The sequence below is a fragment of the Galleria mellonella genome, unplaced genomic scaffold (genome assembly GCF_026898425.1).
Source record: "Galleria mellonella isolate WM207_F2 unplaced genomic scaffold, CSIRO_AGI_GalMel_v1 utg83, whole genome shotgun sequence".
NCBI classification, from domain to species: domain Eukaryota; kingdom Metazoa; phylum Arthropoda; class Insecta; order Lepidoptera; family Pyralidae; genus Galleria; species Galleria mellonella.
In genome coordinates, this window is record NW_026442162.1 from 127,501 (window position 1) to 149,756 (window position 22,256).

The following is a 22,256-nucleotide window of genomic DNA, read 5'->3' on the forward strand; positions in this document are numbered from 1 at the left end:
AAACTAACATCATTATATCTAACAAAAACCGAAATAAACATACCTTCAACATGTCCAATGGTCTCTATGGTCATGCCTTGCAAATTAATTTGTTTAAAAAAATATTATTTACTCGTATATGATTTCTTTATCATATTTTTATTATCGTAATCGTCATTCTTCAGGCTATTACTAAAGCACAAAAGTTTTATTAGGAATGTATGAGTACAAAACTTGGTAGCAATTATGATCTTTATCTTGATTATGAAATATAGTAAAACAAAAACAAACGAAAAGTATATTATCTCCATTAAAAGCACATATTTTTCAAATTTTGGACAGGTTTTTTTTCTGTCTACCTACTCTTAATTTACTGAGTATGGACATAAATTTTACTCAATATTTCTAGAAAACAAAAAAAAAATATTACTAATTTACACCAATTGTCAATATACCGCTACTTTGTGGTATTTTTACTGTTATTCAAATATTATTCCTTAGACCAAGTTTTAAATTAATAATATTCAAAGAAATGTAGAACAATTAACAAAGTTGAAAATTGATAGTATTCATTATTACTGACTTGCAATTTCTTATTAACTATTTTATGGCGTAACTTGGATTTTAAACGTAATCAGTGCTAAGGATAATTTAATAAGTAATATATAGGGATAATTCACTAGCGAGAAAATAACATTTTATTACACCAACTGATTGTACAAGATAGCCTTCAGTTTCAATTCGTGGTTTTGTTATGTATATTTTGAAACTTTCATTGTTGTTACAATTGCATATCTTACAGTCATTAGTTCTTTGTGTCGAGCCGTGTCTCGCAGACTAGCTCTTGGTTGGATTTCGCCACCGGCAATATGCTGCGCGCCGTTTTACATTTTATACTACTCTTTAAGAATGCATGTTCTAACTCAATCATCACTAGGAAGCCACGAGTACAGAACTGGTCCATTAATCTACCAATTTAGGTTTTTTTATAGCACAAAGGTGGCAAACAAACATACAACCCATCTGATGGTAAACAGCCACTGTAGCCTATAGACGCGTGCAACACTTTTTTAATGATAATGGAATGGTAACCCTACCTGCGCTGTACATCGGCGGGGTACCAGTAAAGGATGAGAGATAAGGAATGGTATATTGCTAGCAATGGAGCTGGTAGTTCTCATTCCCAATACCTCCCTCTCCCTGCAACACTAAAGAAATTATGTGCACGTCGCCGACCATGAAGAAATCTTATACACCCTTTTAGAAGAACTCCATACTGTAGTCTCTAGGGAAAACTTTGGCAGGTAGCTAATTTCGCAGCCTGAACGTTCGCGATAGGAAACTCTTTTGAAGCCGCATTGTACGCAACCATTTAGGTTATTTTGTTTATAGGTCACATCTGGCTTTTTTTAGCTGAATTAAAGAAATGCTTATGTAATGTTCTTGTAGAAAATGTAATAATTCTCAAAAGCCTCTAACTTGGAACAAACGACCTTGCCAAATTAACACAAATTGAAGATCGTAAGTACCAACTATTCTCACAAAATCCAATCTTGCTCATGTCACTACTCTGTAATGAATTCAACAATAATTAGAGTTGCTGCGAGAGAACGCTCACGGAGCTTACCGGCGGATGTCACAAATCCTAGCCAAGGGCCGGGGCGTGTAATGCAAATAACAGTGTTTACCTGGCTCGGGAGTCGCTCGTGTCGCGTCTCTTCTGCCGCCCACCGCCGCACTACACCACCGGCCGCACCGCCATCACATCGCAATTCATAATAACGGCTTTTATTTCCGTAACTAGCTATGCTCTCATTTTGTCGGTTAACGCGTATTGTGTCACGGCGAAACGAATGCCGCCCAGTAATGGAGTTTTTAAGCGCGACTTTTCGCTCGACATTGCAAAATTATATAACTCGAATAGCATGATTACACAGTAAACAACTACAGGACCCTTCCCGAGATTTATTGTTATAACTCTCGACTTGTGTATTTACATAAATGCACAGTATTTTAACACTTTTTTGTGATGTTCTCATTTGACCTGGTCACTTGATGATTTTTAAAACTCCAATTTCCTCCTAATTAATTTCACGGTTACTATTTAGTAAAGAGTTTTTAGGACATTGGCTATTTAACAAGTAAATTAGAAGACCCTCATCTTCACCTTGAAATACGATTAGTAGGTTACAATAAGTACCTTCGAGAGAGTAAACATATTGATCTCATGTCATCTCGAGACATTGTCATAGCTTTTGTTTCTCTATTAATAGACACTCATCTGTGATTTTTATTAAAGGTATTCGACTTTGATAAGTAATGAAAAAACTTTCAATAGCTTTAATATTTTGAACCCCATATTATTCCGCTATTATACTATGATAATTTGAAAGAAATAAAAAATATATATTTATTGACATATACAGACATTATAGCAACTGGTAGTAAAAACAAATTCTCGTCATTAAAAAGGCTCTTACTCAGCTGTGACAAGAGTCCTTACGAATTAACTTGAATAGCATAGCTAGAAAAGTAGCATATGACTAAATTCAATTAAAATTTTAAATTTGTGAAATACCTGGAAATCAAATGCAAGTAATTAAAATCTTTAGAATAGTTCTGTCTTTAAGATAGTAAGTCAAATTTGTTATAAAATTCGACTACGAGACCAGTGTGTTCGTTTTAGAACTAGATATGTCTTGTATCAACTAGGAAGCAGTTGATCTGCGGTGGCATAACTGTTTGTGAGCTACAATTATGAATTGCTAAGATAGCTGGTGCGTTTAAGGACAACTTGACTCTCTATATAAACAAGAGTTAAAAATCGAATCTATATCAATTTCAGCACATCATCCGATGTCACGTCCGTTCTCTAAACTTGAATTTCAAGCGAAGTCTACAAGAAACCCGCGTTGAGGGCTATTGCGAGTTTAGCATTGGTATAATTTGCTGGGCATATTGGAAAACTTGTAATTGGTTTAGTTTTATATTCGCGCCAGTGTGTACGGAGTAAACTTAAATGATATCGTTTAGAAATCGATCTGCAGTTGGGAAAGATACTTTTAACCATTATTCAATGTAAAAATTCAAATGAATCTAAATGTATATGTATTGCTATTAAAATAATATTTTATTTATATATCTACATTTCTACATTCTATATTAATTCATATATCTATATTTATTATTAAAATATTTTCCTTTTCTTTATCTAAATGTGTATATAAAGATATAGAAAAATATACTCTTACATATAAACAAACAAAATTTGTTTACCTAGTTAATGCTACTGTCGTTTTAGAAATAAAATATTTGCCAATTTATTAATCATAATAAAGCATAATAGAATTGGCTCAACTATCTGTTGGGCCAATTCTATTATGTATTATTTCCTAAGTGAAAATAAAATAGTAAGTGAAAGTAAAACAGTTCAAACATAACTATATATATCGACTCGTAATACTTTTCTTTTTTTAAATTTATAAATTTTATTATCATCATAATTTGGCGCATATTAAATAACCTGTTTTTCTTTTGCTTTCAGATTTTGGCCCGGAGTCATATATCGTTGTAAAGGAGCTCCTTCAAAAGTAAGCTATGCTATAAATTATTTTTATACTACCACAACAACAACTAGAGTTACAAGAATAGTATTCTTAATCGCTATCAACTATCCTTCCTACTGTCGTTATTTTAGTTGAAAATTTATTTTGTATTTTAATATCTTGCCATTTCACTGTGTCATATTTTTCATGATTACCCTTGGCAAAATACCAAGATCTCACTCGCTTATCTTTCGTAACTTTTGCTGCTCAGCAAAAATGGCTCAATTTCTCGCTGTATTTTCCCAAAATGTACATACTACTATACTGATGTACCCGTCGGTTTCTTATTTTTAATTTTTATAAGTATATATACATATATATATAGGTATGTATGAAATATACTAGTCGATTCCGAAGATACTTCCTTTAAATAACATATAGTCTGTCAAATCATTATAGGTTATTCTAGCACTTTTGTGACACCTGCAATTTTCTACTTTCATATTGTACACCTGTTTCGCCAACTTTTTATCTTACATATTTTCCAAATGCTCGAACCAACGTTGCATGCCCTTTCTTATTTTACACCAACACTTTCAAACTAACACGTTCTCGCATTATTGTATCTATTGCAAACGTAATCTTTCAGACTTACTCTGCAAATTCTGTAAAATATACTACTGCATTTACTGTGCTTTCATTTTATTTCTTACCTACCTCTCGGTGCCATATAACAGTGTGGGGACAACCTTGGAACTGTATAATGTAAAGTAAGCTGCGCTCTTGCTTAAATTGTGGCTGTCAAACAGCTTTCCCATAATGTCACTTATTCTATACCCAGCATTTACTACAGTATTTGCTGGTTTATTTTATTGAAACAATAGAGGCCTACATACAAAAGAGTGTTTTAAACATAAATACACCATTACTAATTCATATAATATTTAGATTAAAATTATACATTCTACTTAATAAAAATATTACTTTTAGCTAAATTTACAAATTTACTTTGAATTCCACTCAAACTAAAATTGTTAAGTTTTTTCTTTCCTGAAAGATTTGCATGTACCTACGCCTCTATGGTTTAAAACCTGCGACATATGGTTTATATTTATCCTTATTAAAGTCCACTTATTTCAATATTTCAATACCTAACATATAACCCTCGCAGTAGTCTGAAAATTCCCTTAGTTAATGGAAAAAATACGAACTTTTTATGCGACATAATCAATATTACATGAAACTCTGATTGCAATCTATGAATCATCTATACTATTGCTCTCGAAGTATGGGCACCATCTCGTAGTAGCTCGAAAGTAACTAAAACCGTTGCCTGCTCAGATATTTATGAAAGAAGATGTGTACGTAACTGTTTTGTTTATTCGTACCTTTTGAATTACTTATGCAGGTCGTAATTTATTTACCTAAGGTTGCGTACGTGCAGCGAGGCCAGGTTCACCATAGCGCGAATAATTCTAGAGGAACATGAGCCATTGTCCGGGTCTGCCGAGGCGATCCACATTAATAAATGTCAGATTGCTCTCCGTATAACCTATATACCTGTGAAGCTAGTTTGTCTACATTTTTGTCGAATTTAAGCAATAATTTTTAAATACTATATAGAAGAGCCCTTTTTTATTTATTTTAAATTATTTTATTTGCTTTTACTTGTTTTAATTAGTTGATTAAGATGTTTTAAAATTCGGATTTCTTATATTTAATTTGCAGTCTCTCATAATTAAATCAAGTACCTTTCCTGTATTTTCATCAGTTATGGACGTTGAAAGCCTTGCAGAGCGAAGTTCATCTCTCTCTCTCTCTCTCTCTCTCTCTCTCTCTCTCTCTCTCTCTCTCTCTCTCTCTCTCTCTCTCTCTCTCTCTCTCTCTCTCTCTCTACACACTTGAATTCTGCTATCTATTTTTGACGGATAAATATGATAGAGCGGAATCCCATGTTGTACTGGCCCTATCATCATAGAAGGACTTCAGTAATTGATAACCCTCTCTTATAGAGGTATTTAATAACAGCACGCTGATCATTTTACTCCATTTGCGGAAATGACGTCAGATTAGTTGATAAAGAAATTAATAAAACCACAGGTAATTATCCCACTCGTTTCTTCTTCTTTGCACTTATAACTAATCTGAATTGGACTAAAGATTGGACTAGGTTGTTTTGTTTTAACAATTGAATGGATTTGTGTCAAGCCGAGTACTTTTCAGTCTACCCTCATATTAAGAAAGAAGAATAATAGTTACATTATTATGTATGTTATTATATTTATAGCTACAATTAAAAATGGGGTTTACAGCAATATTCATACCGCAGTGGACGAAATGTGTTTACAATGTTAGTAAAATAATAGTCGTCCTAGATGATATTTGCTTTTACTTTTCACGACATGAAAATCACACAAATTTAATAAGCATGCTGCAGTTGGTTGTCTTTTCTAATTAGTACTTATTAACTTTTAACCTACTCATAAAATTGTGTATGCATGGTTGCTATATATAGCACTACACATGGTCAAATAATAAGTCACTATTTCGTTTCTCCCGTAAAATTTCTACCTGTATATGGTATAATGATGATTATATCTATATCTAGGTGGCTACTTAACTGATAAGCATTTCAATTAATCTAAGAAATATTTGTTCTTGCAAATAGAGAAAATCTTAAAACTTTATTTATTGAAAACATTTTTCATGTTTATGAAATAAACACCTTCACCAAGAAATAATAACACGATTCAGACTTGATACTTCTCATGAAATATTCAATAGTAAATCAATATTCTCTTCTCAACTGAAATACAATAAGTAGAATTATTATAAACTTAGAACTGTTTTAATGACTAATGAAGCATCTTCACATTCTAAACATAACTTCAATCGTGATTAATTTCACCGTCATATTAATTACTAAATTGTTTAAACATAAATTGTTCAAGTTCAAAAAAATTGTTTTCCATCATCATTTCAACAATTTTAATTGTTAAATTTATTATTTTGTCTAATTTTTTCTATGTTATGTGACATTATTATTTCTAAACTGATTCAGATAATTCTTTTTGCAATCAATGAGAGTGTTGGTAGAGTAAAATATTAATCTATTGTTTATTTTTTGTTCAACTTTAAAGAGTACTCGTCCTGGGATAAAGTACTGGGATAAAGTTAGGAAAATGATCATGTATAGACTACAACTGTATAACTATTCGTCCACCATTTATTTTGTGATATATTATTGAATTTATGTTATACCTTCAGGATCACTATGTAAATCGCATTCACTTTCGTGCAATAGTTTTTGCGTAATACTAGAACAAACATACAGACAAAAATTCTAAAAATTATTATTTTGCCTTCTGTTGCTCTTATTTAGAGTTCTCATAAATTTTTCTTAGTTATCTCCCATGTATAGATATTGTCAAATTACAATTTTATTATACTAGCAAGATAAGAGAGTACCCATTTTATGATTTATTCGATAGTTTCTTTTATGTATGATTTTGATTGTCCTAAAACCAATCATTTTATCGATTAGTTTATATGTAATGAGCTTTTGTTTGAATGTCTCATGATAAAAGATAATAGAAATATTGTATATTTTCTTTATTAAATAACCAGTCTTTGTATACAAACTGATGTTGTTTTAAGCAGGGTCGTCCATGAAATTAAATTTTAATAGTGTTACGTTTATATAAAAAAAGTTCTTTTTTCTTATTATTTACTCGTATTATTATTATTGTACTAAATTATTAAAAACATTTTATAGAGTTTTATAAATAAAATTAAATACTGGAACAATATTGTCATAGAGAATATAATTCATTATGCACTATTTTCAACTTGAACTTTATTTTGCACTGCAATAAAAGGGTAATTAATTTCTTCCTCTACTGCCAAAAAAAGGAGGAGGTTCTCAATTCGGTTATATTTATTTTATATTTGATTCCTCAATTTTATCTAAATCGGTTCAGCAATTTAATTTTTGAATCAAAATAACTGGTTTTGACAAATTTAAAGTTGGTGTTTTATTTTTTTGTGGAAAAAGTCCTAAATTATTGTGTAATTTGAGTTATTTGTATGCTCCAAACGTTCATACTTGAATACCAAATTAATTGCTCGAACCAAGCAATTAGTGTGATTAGCTGGCACTGTTATTACCATGTATTGACAATCAAACCCAAATTTACGAACTTGCCTCTTTATAATGCAAATACGATTAGGTAACCATAAATAAATGACTGATCGATATTTCTTTGGATGAAAACAAAGACATATCATCTCCGAAACTTTGTCAATTTACGTTGAAATCGTAAAGCCCCTTACCGGTCCATGTCCGCACTTGGTACGAAAGTGGAGGTAACATCAAGAGAACTTTCCACTCTGATGCAGTCGTACTTACCTTGTCTAGAAAGGGATCAAACTGCGGTGCATTCTCTGCAATGTATTATGCAGTACTAGTACGGCTGGCAATGTAAGCGGCTCGGAACCATACTCGCTCGAGACGAGGTACATAGTTATTCCTAGAAAATTTCCTATTCCAAAAGTTCGAGAAAGCCATTTCATTTCGGATCTCTTTTGTAAATTACCGGCAGCAGCTATCGATCTGGTTGGTCATTGTGACGCTATTGAAGTATTTCAGTAAATAAAGTTAAACTGAACATAAACAGTCTAGGTGCAGTGTTTACATCCTGTTCCTGGCCTGTTGCAATTTGTTTTTCGAAGTGATTATAACAGTTCAGTTTTGTAATGCTCGTCACGTAATATAAATCGTTAAAGAAATTACTACTTTTTATTCTTGACCGTTAAAACCCTTTTTTAAAATATGAAGACGGCTATTTTGTGATTTCGTAATGTATATTTTTTTAGATTTATATTTATTTATTTAAAAACATTGACTACACCAACTACATGATACAGAAAACAGAGTGCTAAACTCCCAGTCAACTTTAAAGGAAAACAGAAAAATTTGTATATAGTATTAATTATCATTACAAAATTATATATAATTGTAACTAATAATTTTCAATATCTAAATAACAATTATCTGCATTATGTGTACCAAACCAACTATGTAAGCTAGGCTAATCGCATCTCATTTCCGACGTGTCGCTCGTTCTAGTGGGAAACACAAATGAGATTGTGGGCTGACATGTCGTTCCGGGAGATCCACTCGCACTCTACATCACACTCGAACTGGATCGCCTCATATGGTCTACTATTTTGAATAGAATTCCGACATTATCGACATATCGTTAATAAATCGCGATTACCGTTTTAGCCGGCGCCTATCAATGTCTGGAAAACCTATTCTTAATCAAGTCGTACGTTACGATACCGATCTAATTTCATCCATTGTTTTCTTACGTTAGACATCTTTCGACCATAAATCAGTTACTGTTTTCCTTATTAACATAAATTTCCACGATGTAGTTAATAAACAGTTCACCATAGGGATTTTTATTATTATATAAGCCGTTAATTGTCCACTGTTGAACATAGGGATTCCCCATAAGGGGAGTTTTGCCAGTAGTTGCTACGCCTGGCAATCGCAATTGGCCTTTTGGTGATATTTTAAGAGGAACGCTACTACCCATCTCGTTCCCTTAGTCGTCTCTTATATATATCAGAGATACTTATATATAAAAAAAATATCTGCTTTGGTAAATACCTCTGTCCAATTCGTGTTTCTATAGTGAAACAGCTGTCCATGTATAGCTACGTTCCTTGTTAAAGGGTTTTAGTGGATGATAATGGAATGGGAACCCGCCTGCGATAATGGTATACCCTGGCGAGTCACCAGTGAGGGATGATAGGTGAGAATAAAAAGGCAGGTCAGTAAGCCCATCGTGATAAATTCGTCTGGAACTCACGATGGTTTCCGGGGTGGGGTCACGTGGAAATCGACCTGGTTGACCATATTGCTAGCAATGAGACTGGTACCACATTACTAACAATCCCTTTTCTCCCCCCCCCCTGGTTGAAGGGATATGGCAGAATATTTTGTTTTTTTTACAACACAGGGGGCAAACGAGCATGCGGCTCACCTGATAGTAAGTGACTACCGCCGCCCATGATCACCCACAACACCAACGGCATTGCAGGTGTGCTGCCGGCCTTTTAAAAGGGAATATGCTCTTTTCTTGAAGGTTATGTTGTCGTATCGGTACGGAATATTTTGTAATGTTGTTCCTACTTATAAGCGACGGATACTATTTTCCTTACCAAGTGGGCCGTCAGTTTTTTGCCGATTACATAAAAAAAAAAGTTAAAATAATATAATAAACATTTCAAACTATCCTATGTTGTTTTCAAACCCATAAAATGAACATACGGAAATACCTAAATGTATATAAAAAATACGTTATTGCGGTTTTCAAAATAGTTATCATAATGTAAATGTAGACTTGGATTTTGAATTTAAGAATAATCAAGGTTTAATACCTTAATTTTGCATAAGTTCACCTACAATAAACTAAAAATACATAACAGACGAAAGTCAATTTAGTTTAATCACAATGAACGGCTTTTCGAACGAATAGAGGTCCTTTATCGCGTTTCACGCAAGTTTCCTCGAACAGCTTTCTCTCTCTACTTACACGATTAATTTGAGTCGATAAATCCGCATTAAAAGCGGGGCTAGGCCAGCCAACTGCGTCGTTCCATGTAAGTACCGGTCATTTCAACCTTTTTATTCTCTAGCTTCTTTCTAAACTATATCACGTGTTATCATTTCATCTATGACACAATGCAAGTGTAACATTCGTCCTCGACGATCGATCGGAAATTGGTAAGGTCCAAATGTCAATGTAGTTCGGTGTGGATGTTGGGTGTAGGGGCCTGGCGGCTTGGCGGACGTCACTAGCCGCCCAGACAGACAGGCAGCGTGCGCGGCGCCTGAGAGCCCATTAGACGTCTGCCCGATGTAGAACGCTCGATAAACTTGTAAAAACGCCTTCTACCCATTTAATTTTATACCCTCGCTTAAACTTTGCTATTGGCAGATTTCTTCCTCCATTTTATAAGTCTGTCATTAACTGTATCGCGTGTTTATTATTTCGCATTTGTTTTTTAAGCTCCATCGCCTCGTTAATTCTGTAATGTCATTTCAAATACAGGCGTTTCATGCAAATCGAGACGGTATTTATTTCTAGGCTCTTATCATAGTTATAAATTGAAAATTGTTGGCTAATAAGAGGATTCGATTTTACAATAAGTCTACTATTTATTATATGAAGCCGTGAGTTTATTTTTTTACCTTCTTAATTTTTATTTACATTAATAGTCATTATATTAAGGATTACTGTACATAACGCAACGTTGCTATTAGGAGTAGTCCCAACTGCCTCCAGCGCTGTATTGCTTCCTGAAAAGGTTATTTTGAGGAAAATAATATTCATTTATAATTCTTCTATTCTCGATAAATAACAACTTTACAAACCTCATTAACCGAAATAAAAATAATTATAAAGCTAAAAATTATATATTGGAATTAAAAAAGTATTCTAATTTATTTAATTTACATATTATAATGTATCTTTCTTTGAACTAAATAAATTTTTTATACTACAACTACCGTTCTGATCATAAATGTCGATGATTTTATTTTACTGTTACTTTTTTTTACAACCCCATTCATGTTTCTAATACTTTTATTTACAAATCGTATTTCAATACTATTGTTTGCTTACTGACTTTGAAAGCTATTCATAGAATTAACTCGTTCAGTACCAACTTATCAGTCTTTCTCTTAAAGTTCTTATTTAGAAACATAGCTATCTACGCTACGCTTCGAACCAGCGAAGTGATATTGATACAAAATATTTATGACTTCAAGTGATAAAGTTTATGTTGCGGTAAGAGTTTTATTTCTCTCGTCAAATACCTATCTTTTTTCAGTAACGAATAAATGGTATATTGACCAATAAAATGAATATTATATCCAGTTATAAGGTAACATTTTGTGAGCAATACATTCCTAATATGTACGGCGACGTGCTACATTCATTTAATTCTTCTTACACTACACAATGATAAAGCTCGTCTCATTAAACTAAAAGCATTGAATAATATATGAAACAAGTAATGTACCCCAGAGAAGTATTAAGCTGGAGATTCGCAATATCTATAAAGTTACACAATTGTATGTTCACCATAAACATATATAAGTTACGATCACAAAGACGATATATTCAACGATTAAACGCTTCTAAACTCCTAATTAGAATGTAAAGGGAAGTTCAATAATACTTTGCCAGTTGGCAGGGCACGTACACGAACTTTTATTCAGCGAATTCGGTTACGTAATTCGCTGGAAATATTCAAGTTTTCCCTTCGGCGAGACGTTATCGCGCGGCCCTCTCAACGCCCGCCTGGTGGCACACGAAGCGGGCGCAGCCGATGCTGGAGCATGGGCGGACTCGCTCCCTGCGGAGACTTAATTTGTTGCTCTCCTGGCGCTTCACATCTCACTTTCAAACGGCGTAACGCGACCTTACCACCTTCCCCTTCTAACACCGCGCACACGTTATGTACCTACGCCTTCACCAGAGACTAGATAGAACACATCCGCTCGCGTTGAATACGCTGAAAGTTACTTGAATGTTGTAACAGGATTAGAAAAGGTCGCTTCCAATTACTTGAGTTGAAATAGAAACTAAAATTAATTCTTCACTTTTAACACTTTATACAAATAATAACAAAAACCTTAATCATATTATTTACTCCAAATTTTTCACCCGATATCTGCCTAAAACTAATGTAAATTTAACATAATAAAAAATCTACCATAGATATCTGATAAAATTTGGAAAAGTATTACTGTATCACAATAGCTACGATGTGACATGTACGCAAAACAGCCTTATTGAAGTCTCATAGGAGATCGATCCATACGGGCTCGACGATGGTACAGGGAACACGACAATCTAATCACAATACTATAAAGGAGTTCACCATAAAATATTTATGGGTACGGGAGCCGGTACGCGCCACGCGTCGGTACCCGACACAATCCACCTTCCTACCTATATCTACTTCCTATCTGTTATTTGTTAATTATAAAAGTACTTGACTACATTAAAGGGATCTTTTATTTTAATTTACAGTCTATAAATTTTAAACTCCTTACGTCCAAATACTTTTCATCAAAATGGTAACACTGTATTAATTGTTCAATATTTAACAAATAAATTTATTCATAGAATAGAATTTCAGTTTACATTGTATGCCCAAAAGAACGTCAAAACACCATCTGACTCGAAGGATTAGTATCCATTATTTTTTATAAATGAAAAAGATTAGCTTTAAGCCTATTTTCAGGATAGATGCCTAAATGAGACTAATATGGAAATGAACTGAATAACTAAATTCATTTGTATTTGTAGAAAAATTAAACAACAAAATGTTTAAAAATCAGAAAAAAAAAGCTAATCGGCGATTTCAAAATGTGACCATCACCTTAGCGTGAATTGATTTGCCTATTCAGACTTCTAAGATCCGCTATTCGGCATGGAAAGTCTATTATTCATAAAACAATAAAATGTCACTGGGCATAGTTCGTCAGCATCCATTCCCGTCACAATACATCAACTTATTACGTTTTACGAGAAATTTTAAACAAATAAATTACATAACTTTACAGAAACTTTATTATACATAGTTGCACTATACAGTTTGTACAGGAAAATAACAAAAAAAAAATTTTTAAAATCTAAAAACATTGTCAGGCCACAAAATACGTTGTCGTAATAATCAACTGGATGGAAATAATCTCCAAAAACAGCAACCTACATATATAAATAATTTTTAAAGTATGTTAAATAAAATCTCAGGAGACGATTCATCTTTTGTTTTTTTTTTTATTTTTTAATAAGTTCATTGATATTTTATCGATCTCATTATGCACGCAGTAGATTCCAGAAATCAATTGTTTGAAATATTAATGATGTGTTAATCGTTATATTTTTAAATATTTTACCGGATTCTATTTTAAAGCAAACAATAAATGCTTTGTTAGCATTGAATTAGACACATGAGTGAATTTATGTTTATACAGTTCTAAATACCGGTTTAAGTTTCGTATAAAGAAATCGGCTAGCCGAACGCTCAATTAACGAAGTCCGGAGAGCGCGACGAGCGCGGGCGCGTTTCGTTACACACTCGACTCAAATTGGCGGTGACCACTGAACTGTAACGATAATTACGACGCCTGAGTTGTGCCCCATGTTTCTCCTAACTTCTCTCATTGTAATAATCCTTAAAAGCCAATTAAACCACAATACTTGCATATAGTTTTGGCAGTGGCGCTGATCACGCGGTTTTTGTGGCACATAAACAACTAACACACATGCGACTCCAACCACGTATCGATTGTTGCAACTTAAAATGCATAGTTTTCAGTCACGTCGTCGATCAGTTTTCGCCAAATTTTCCGCTGCGGGCGGTTGGCAACCGCACCATGTGGTACACCACAATCACCCATACGATTTGTGAGGTCTACATGATTAAAACGAGATCTTTTCGTACATTGTTTCCCAATACTTACTGTATTTACACATAATCCATATTTCGAATCAAGATATGTATATCAATGATTGGCAACTCGTAATCATAGCGAGCTCAATCGACCACTGAAAGCTTTTTGAAAGCTCGTAGCGACGCGCGATGAAAGGTTTATGCCATGATTTCAAGCTAGTCATCGCGATTCGTCAAACAGAACTATTTCTTATATTTTTTTTATATTTTATAATTAATCATATAATAATTATTTTTTATCTATGAAGCCACCACATAGAAATACGCCTAGTGTAATACTAATCTTTATGGGGTAAAGAGATTACACGAAGTAAGAAATGAACACATATATGAAAACCTGAAAACAACATCAATAACTGATGAGAAAACGGAGGTTAACTTCGTGTAGACTAAAAGAATTATGAGTTTGGACGTGGATGGATGCGAAAGACCCGAAAGAGATGCAGACCACTTAAAAAGATGGATGGACTGTATGAAAGATGATTATTCTTATACTCGTAATTTATATCTATGGTTAAGAAGTCGGTCAGAACATCTCCAAAACAAGGGTTTTAACAATGACAATGATCATGTATTACATATATTATAGTCATACTTACCAATCGGTAATTTTAAATTCATATTGAATACATTTATACTCTTTCACTATTTTTCTGTCTACTTTGACAATATCAATTGTAAGAAATCTTTTTTTCCTACCTGAAGAAAAAACCAAAGAAAAAATGAATATTGAGAAATACATGTGATTTTTTTCAATATTCTATCATTTATAAGAGTAGAACTATTTTTTATATCAAATAGGTACGTGATAAATTGCTAAATAATGTACGCTCTACACAAGTCCCTCGCTATACCTAATGTATTCTTAATGCTGCATGGAAGTATGGAGTTGTCACTACTCTCGTTTTGGTTTCTCATTTAAAGTTCGTAGTCGTATAAAAATTACTTCAATGAATATTATAAGTAGTAAACACTATGTAGTAATATATAAGTAAGTAAAATCTCCCTTTGGGATTTTGTACAAAAATATAATAAAAATATAATTTCGTTTACTTGGTACTTCTAAGTACTTTGATACTTCTGTCCCATTCGTGTTTCTGCAGTGAAGCAGTTGTGTTTGCATGGCTGTGTTTCAAATTAAAATTCAAGTCGACTTTATTCAAATAAACTTGTTTACAAGCACTTTTAAATCGTTATTTTTTTTTAATGATTTTATTTTAATGATTGGCAATGAAATTATAGGGTTCAGAGACAGAATACCATAGTCCTCAGGAATGGCAACGCATGATGGGTATCATAAGCGACGCAATATATTCTGTTATGTCCATGGTACTATTCATGTCTATAAGCAATTTCCATCAGGTGGGATTGCTTGTTATTTTAAGTTGCATAAAAAAGTATCCAAGATATGATTATTAAAAGGCTATACCGGTATGTCTTTTGAACGCTATAAGTACAGTAACTTTGTTAAGTATGAAGGCTCCATTTGAACGTAAGGTTTTTGTAGCTCGTTTTGCCGTAGCCGACTCGCCGAGCGTTCCTTTTGTTCTAGGAACGTGATCTGGCCGAGATGAAGCGCACCGACATTATTGCTCTGTTTCTCACTTCACTTGAGTTTGTATCTGCCCGTCACACTTTGCTGTTTTGCATATTATCATAGTTGAAATGATTTCCAGCGACGGCATATACATACGACGTTCCCCTAAGGCAGAGAAAATTCCCGCACCCATTTGTTTCCGTGATGTATAAGACGTAAAGCGCATTATATTTTTGTACCATTCGCTTTGCCGTCATATCTTATGGCTCCATACGGTATTCCAATAACGCTCCGAGAAGACAAACGATTTACAGTCAAATGTGACGCAAATTTTATTGAACGGCGTTTTAAATCTAAAATAACAGTAATTTCTTTATATATTATAATAATACAAATAAGTTTGATTCGTCACAATAATCCTTTTATGTGACATAAACTCTCATCTCGAATTCTTTCTTGCGAAAGAGATTGAGAAGTTTTTCTTCACTCTGAATTGTTTTTCTGCGTGCCTGATTTCGCCCAGCTCGCCCTCCCATACCATAAATTATCGCTGCAAAAAACTTTTAAAGCTATTATAACTCCTGTTCCTTACGTATAAATCGTAACCTTTCTATGGTAATTCATTAGATTACTTACTTGCTGCTAATATATTTAAGGCATTCTAATATTAACTATTTAGTGTTTAAGTACTAAGAATAATAGTTCTCTTAATAAATAATAAACAAGATAAATATTTACCACCCACACTCAATCACCAACAGTTGAACAAATTTAGGTTTACTGATTAAGTACATGAAGTGATGAGTATTCGAATGTAATAACAGACTAGTTTTGAATCTGTTGTAGACGATACTCGTTGGACTGGAGTTATCTCTACATTGCCTGAATACGCATGCTGTGGCCGCCATGTTTATTTTTAGTCTCGCGTGTACATTCACTACTGCCACGAAATTTACAATGATCATAGCAGCTCGCCGCCTGCCGTACCTCGACACTTCAAATGACAAGCTACGACTATTTTAAAAATGTCTGCTATTTTATGCTAGAACTTTCTGACTGCCAATAATAATAATCTTTTGTCGATCGAGTAAATTCCATAGAATTACACATAATACATAGAATGGGCCAATCCTTTCTTTGCCGTGGGTGTCGTAAGAGGCGACTAAAGGAATTTAATGATTGTGGCAGCAGCATCCCTCTTAAAACACCACCAAAGCCTAACTGCAATTGCCAACTCGCCTGCCAAGTTTGGTAACTACTGGCCAAGTCCTTAATAGGAGGAAGTTTGTGTCCAGTAGTGGAAAGTTAAACGGCTAATATGATATTTGATGAGACATAAAACATAGTAATACATGGCATTACGAGCTGAAGAAAAACACCAAAAATATTGCAACTCTATCAAACTGTCCAAAATATCTTCGTAAAATGGAATACAAATAGGTACGTATTTGTTACACAGATATCACTTTCCGGAAAACGGGTCGATTGGCATTTTTGGGGATAACCTACATGTCGCAGCAGCTAATACCCTTGTTCGTCAAAATACCATTACGTACACGACGCGGTCCCCCTGTCAGACTGAGATTTGGCGTAACTTAGTGACTGATTAGCAATTGCTTTGAGCTGGCGGGCGCGACAGGTGGTCGGGGGTACAGGGGAGAAGCGCCTGACCCGCGGCCTCTTGTCTGATTGATGGCCATGCCTCGTTTCCGTTCTGACTTTACGAGCCAAGTGTAAGCTTGCTTTGTGCTTGACATTTTATAAAGAAATTACCTATTAACGCTAAAACAGATTTCAATAATTACAATGTAATATTTAAAAAATACTGCATTTACTTAACGAAAGACGCATTGAATGATTCAATTTCCACCAATGGATATTTTATAGCAAAATGCTCCTGCATTCAAGACGTGAATTTTGTCTCGCTACATCCAAATTGAACGTCAGGAAGTGACCAAGTTTCACGCAAATGTCAAATGTCGATTGTCTAGTCGAATCGGTCCCACGCTCCGCGCCCGCGGTCTAATAACCCGAGGTCAAGTCTCAGCTCATGCATATTCACAGCTCAGCCGAACGGCGGTTCATCTGTAACGGTCCTGCGACCGGTTGTAAGATCCCATTGTTATATATGCCCACATGGCTGTCCCCGCGATACTGATGGCGGCCCGGCGCTGCCGCTTGCATCGCTTTACTCCGCTTTATGCAATATTGTTTTTGTTGCTAAAATAGATTGGACATGGCGCTAAAAAGCCTGTGCAACTGGTTTGTCAACTTCATTTTAACACTTGTTGACAAAGTTTACGGAAAAGCAAAAAACGGCTGCCGACACATAACTGTAGGTTACGTCATTTAATTTACATGTTAGTGGTTTCCAATACGCTGACACTAATTTTTGCTAGTGATATGACCAAACTTTTTACAATTTTCTTTTTGCAAACCATCCGCAGATGGCAGAGGCGACATTTTCGCGAATTCACATGACATCGCCTTTTATTATGGAGCGGCGGGTTATTAAGATTACAAAGGCCGGGTCAGTTGTTAAACGGCGTCGGTAGATATTTATATTCTAATTAGGTGCCAGCGACAGCGGCCTGTGAGGGTGCATGCGTAATTCGAAAGTACATTTTTTCTGTATGTGGAATATTATTAAATAATTTTAATAGAGTAAACTGACGTAATGGGCGATAAAGCGATTACGTCGTAAATTAATGCTTATAGTGTGGTAGGTCACAATATATGAAGTAGCACGTTAGTGACGGTGACGGTGAAATTGCAATCTACACGAAATAAACAGATTTATTATAGCTCACTTCTTACCATGCCATTAAAAATATTTTTAAGGAAAATATATTAGTAATCTCTTGAATCTTAAACCAGGTAACTATTGAAAAAAAAATATATACTTTATATAGGCCATGTGAAATTCATTTTTTTTACTGTTGCTTATTTTTTTATTGACAAAATTTCTGTTATAAAATGTTCTCCAGCATGGGTGGATTACATATTGCTAACTATTTCCATTTCACCTGTATATACAAAAATATCTGAAAATCTGATATATTGGAACAAAAATTCAGAAGTTCGGGATAACTAAATTAAAAAAATATTTTTATTTAAAACTAGTTGTATCTCGCGGCATCGCCCGCATGTAACAATATACAAAATATGCGATATATTGAGAATGTTAAAATATAATCTTTGCGTGGAATCAAGCATCCATTTATATATTCCCAAAAAAATTCTTAATTAATTAATTATTTTAATAATGGAATTAGTAAAATGTCAAATTCTAATAGTGTTTAATTCACATATTGTATATAAGCAATTTTTTTTAGGTTTTTTATATTAATAATAATTATTTCATTAATCGATATCTATTATAATGTCACACAATTTGTGGAACATTGTTATAATTATACTGTAGTTAGAAACTAAGATATAGGTAAAATAAAGTAGGTTAGTAACTATTAGGAGATACTAAAAATGCATGCTATTTTCTGTTAGCATTTTTATCAAAAAGTAATCTATTATCTTTTTTACAAAATATCATTTGACTGCGGAATTGTGATTGGTCATGTTTTTATAATTTAGACTCGCCGTGTGTCGAATCGGTTCAATGTCAATTTCGAATCGGAAAAAAACAATACTGCTTTAGATAGACTGTTGCCAAGTCAAAGAATTAATACTACTATATTCAGATATATTTTATTCCTAAATATTAACTTTGTCCATCGTTTATTTTCTTTCTATATATAACTATATAATTTAACACCTATATAATGCTAAATTTTATAGGATTCAATTAGGCTAGCCATTTATACTAACTTCGATGTTTTTCCTTCGTTACAAATTTTTACATCACTACATAATATAAAACAATTTCGCTGCCGCTGTCTGTCCGTCCCTATGTATGCTTAAATCTTTAAAACTACACAACGGATTTTGAAGCAATTTTTTTTAATAGATATACAAGAGGACGGTTTATATGTTTAATACATGCATAATGTTGTAGAGAAACACTGATAAATTTAGAGGTTTCTAATGTGATGTCATAAATCAAAATAATGTACTACAGTATTGTACACCTTAAAAAGGTCAATAAAAATGTTCGCGATAGTATAAATCTATTTCTTAAGGATAACCCACAGTAACCATTTTTTATCCTTTACATTTTACGGGAAAAAATGGCTTATTTACTAAGTGATTTTAAGCAACATTTTTATCCAATTAAGTACCTTAAATACATTGTCCATTTAACATGGCTATTTACAGCATGCAATTAAATGAATATTTCCAAAGATATTACAGATTTAAAATGCAGGGACATAGCGGGTGTGGTATTGCACCCGTGCGAAGCCGGGGCGAGTCGCTAGTTTATTATATTATATTAATAAGATACCGAACATTGTATGATCTTCTTAATGCTTACCATTCAAGAGTATAATATTAGTTTTTTGGAAAATATAAATTTAGAAAAAAATTGAAGATTTTTTTTTAATGGATGGTAATGAAATGGTATCTCCGCCTGCGCAGGCGGTATAATCTACTAGAACACCGGTGAGGTATACAAGTAATAGCTTTCTCTAAATATATTACTTATATTCACCGCGGTATGATCTTATAGAGATTGTAAAATATAAAGATACTTACAGTAATGCATTTTACATTTTGAAGGATCATTAAATCGCGTATTACACGGCCCGTCCCGTCGAGAGGCAATTAAAAAAGAACAGTTAAGACGCTCGTAAAAATGAAGTCGTGTTCTCAACTGATTAAAAAGTCTACTCTAATTTTGAACAAGGTCTACATACACATATTTCTTGCTGGTAAATAAAAAAAAAATTGACTATCCACAGCGTAACTATGTCAAATATTGTAAAATTACTTTTACGTAATAAAATTCAAAGTTTTGCATTATATTTTTTTTTCCTTTGACTGTACTGTAATTTTTAAATTATGTCCAGCTATATTTGTATCTGCCGTGTGATTCAAGCGTAGAGTCGGCCACCCCTTCCTTTCCCGTGGGTATCGTAAGAGACGACTAAGGGAACTTAATGGCCGAGGGATGAGCAGCAGTGTCGCTCTTAAAACATCACCAAAGCCTAACTGAGCTTTCCGACCCACCTGCCAGGCGTGACCGCTGTTGGCGTAGTCCTCTTTTGAAGGAGGCCTATGTTCAGCAGTAGACAGTTAATGTTATTGATTGATATTTGTATCTGAAGTTAGCTATAGAGATAATCAATACAGGCACAGAGTATTAATAATAGATACATAATAGTAAACACATGTATTAATTTAAATATACCCACAACTTTTACCAGAGGAAGAATTTGTACAAAAGTATTTTGCTTAGGCACCTCTGTCTCATTCGTGTTTCTACCATAAAGCAATTGTCTTTTCATGACTGTGTTTCGGTTTGAAGAGTGGGATATGACAGTGAATTTACAGGGTACAGAGGAATAACACCTGAATCCTCAAGAATAGCAATGCCCATGCATGGTATCATAGGCGAAACAAAACACTCTGTTATGGCCTTGGTACTGCTCATGTCTATAGGCGATGGTTACCACTTTTCATCAGATGGGCCATCAGCTTGTTTGCCATTCTAAGTTGCATAAAAAAACCCAAAACTCGATATTTACGTAAATGTGAATATCCATTATTTAAAATATTTCACTGTACTGTAGTGATGTTAGTTTCCAAGATAATACCAAGTCGGATTCCGCTGTCAAGATCTATCAATTAACACAAACTCCATCGGCTTTCAGGTGAATGTCAATTAATGTCAAACTGAGGTAAGTCGCCCGTAGAGAGCGCGTCTTGATTGCCAGCAGGTAGTCGATATGGTTTTGTATGGGTAAGGATCATTCTATAATGTCCAAATTATAATCCAGAACAATAATTCTAAGAAATTTTAAGACACATGTTAAGCGCTGGTAACTGAAAGTCTTATTTAATATCCTATAAGCATACTAATATTATCAACATACCCTATCAGTCGACGTCCACGCGATTCCTCCTGGAAACCATCGTGGACCATTCCTATTGATTTCGTTCCCACTGGTGTCTTGCCAGAGTACTAATAGCGTTAGCGATGTTACCATTCCATATTTATCCATTTAAAATTAAAAACACTAAGAAAAAGAATTAGCCAAATAGGTGTAGGTGTGTTGCACTTGCATACATGCGTAAATACATACATTTTATTTTTATGTATATAGATGTGAAAGTTAACAACAATGTTTAGCAATCTAAGAATTAACCCAGCCCCGTAGTCATTCTGCTAATTATTTATCTGATGTAATTATGAGTTAGGTAGTTTTTCTCTATCATAACTTACTACCTAAATGTTGTATAGAGACATATTGATCGCAAATAAAGAGTTATTGCACAAAAAATAAATACAGTCATGGGCTAGAATAATTACAAAATTTAATATGTAAGTATTTTTAAAATGTAACATATGACTAACATATTATTCTTTAAACTAGGTCTAGCCTATATCTTAGACACTGATGCTTACAATTAATTACATAATATCCGTACAGTTTCGATTCAATACCACACTAAACATGTTTTGTACTATTTAAATGGGGTATCTTTAAATTGTATAGAATTGTAAATCAAATAATCCTGTTTTATGTTTTACATAG

The 22,256-nt window shown here is 33.6% G+C and overlaps 1 protein-coding gene across 2 annotated transcripts in view; it reads left to right on the forward strand.

Annotated features, from left to right (window-relative positions):
• The window catches only part of LOC113517083 (protein muscleblind), a 210,883-nt gene that overhangs the window by 95,801 nt on the left and 92,826 nt on the right, over window positions 1–22,256 (forward strand). For both annotated transcript variants that reach the window (XM_052901920.1, XM_052901919.1), the window contains exon 2: window positions 3,524–3,569. The gene's annotated coding sequence lies outside the window, so the exon portion shown is untranslated. The remainder of the gene's footprint in view (window positions 1–3,523; window positions 3,570–22,256) is intronic.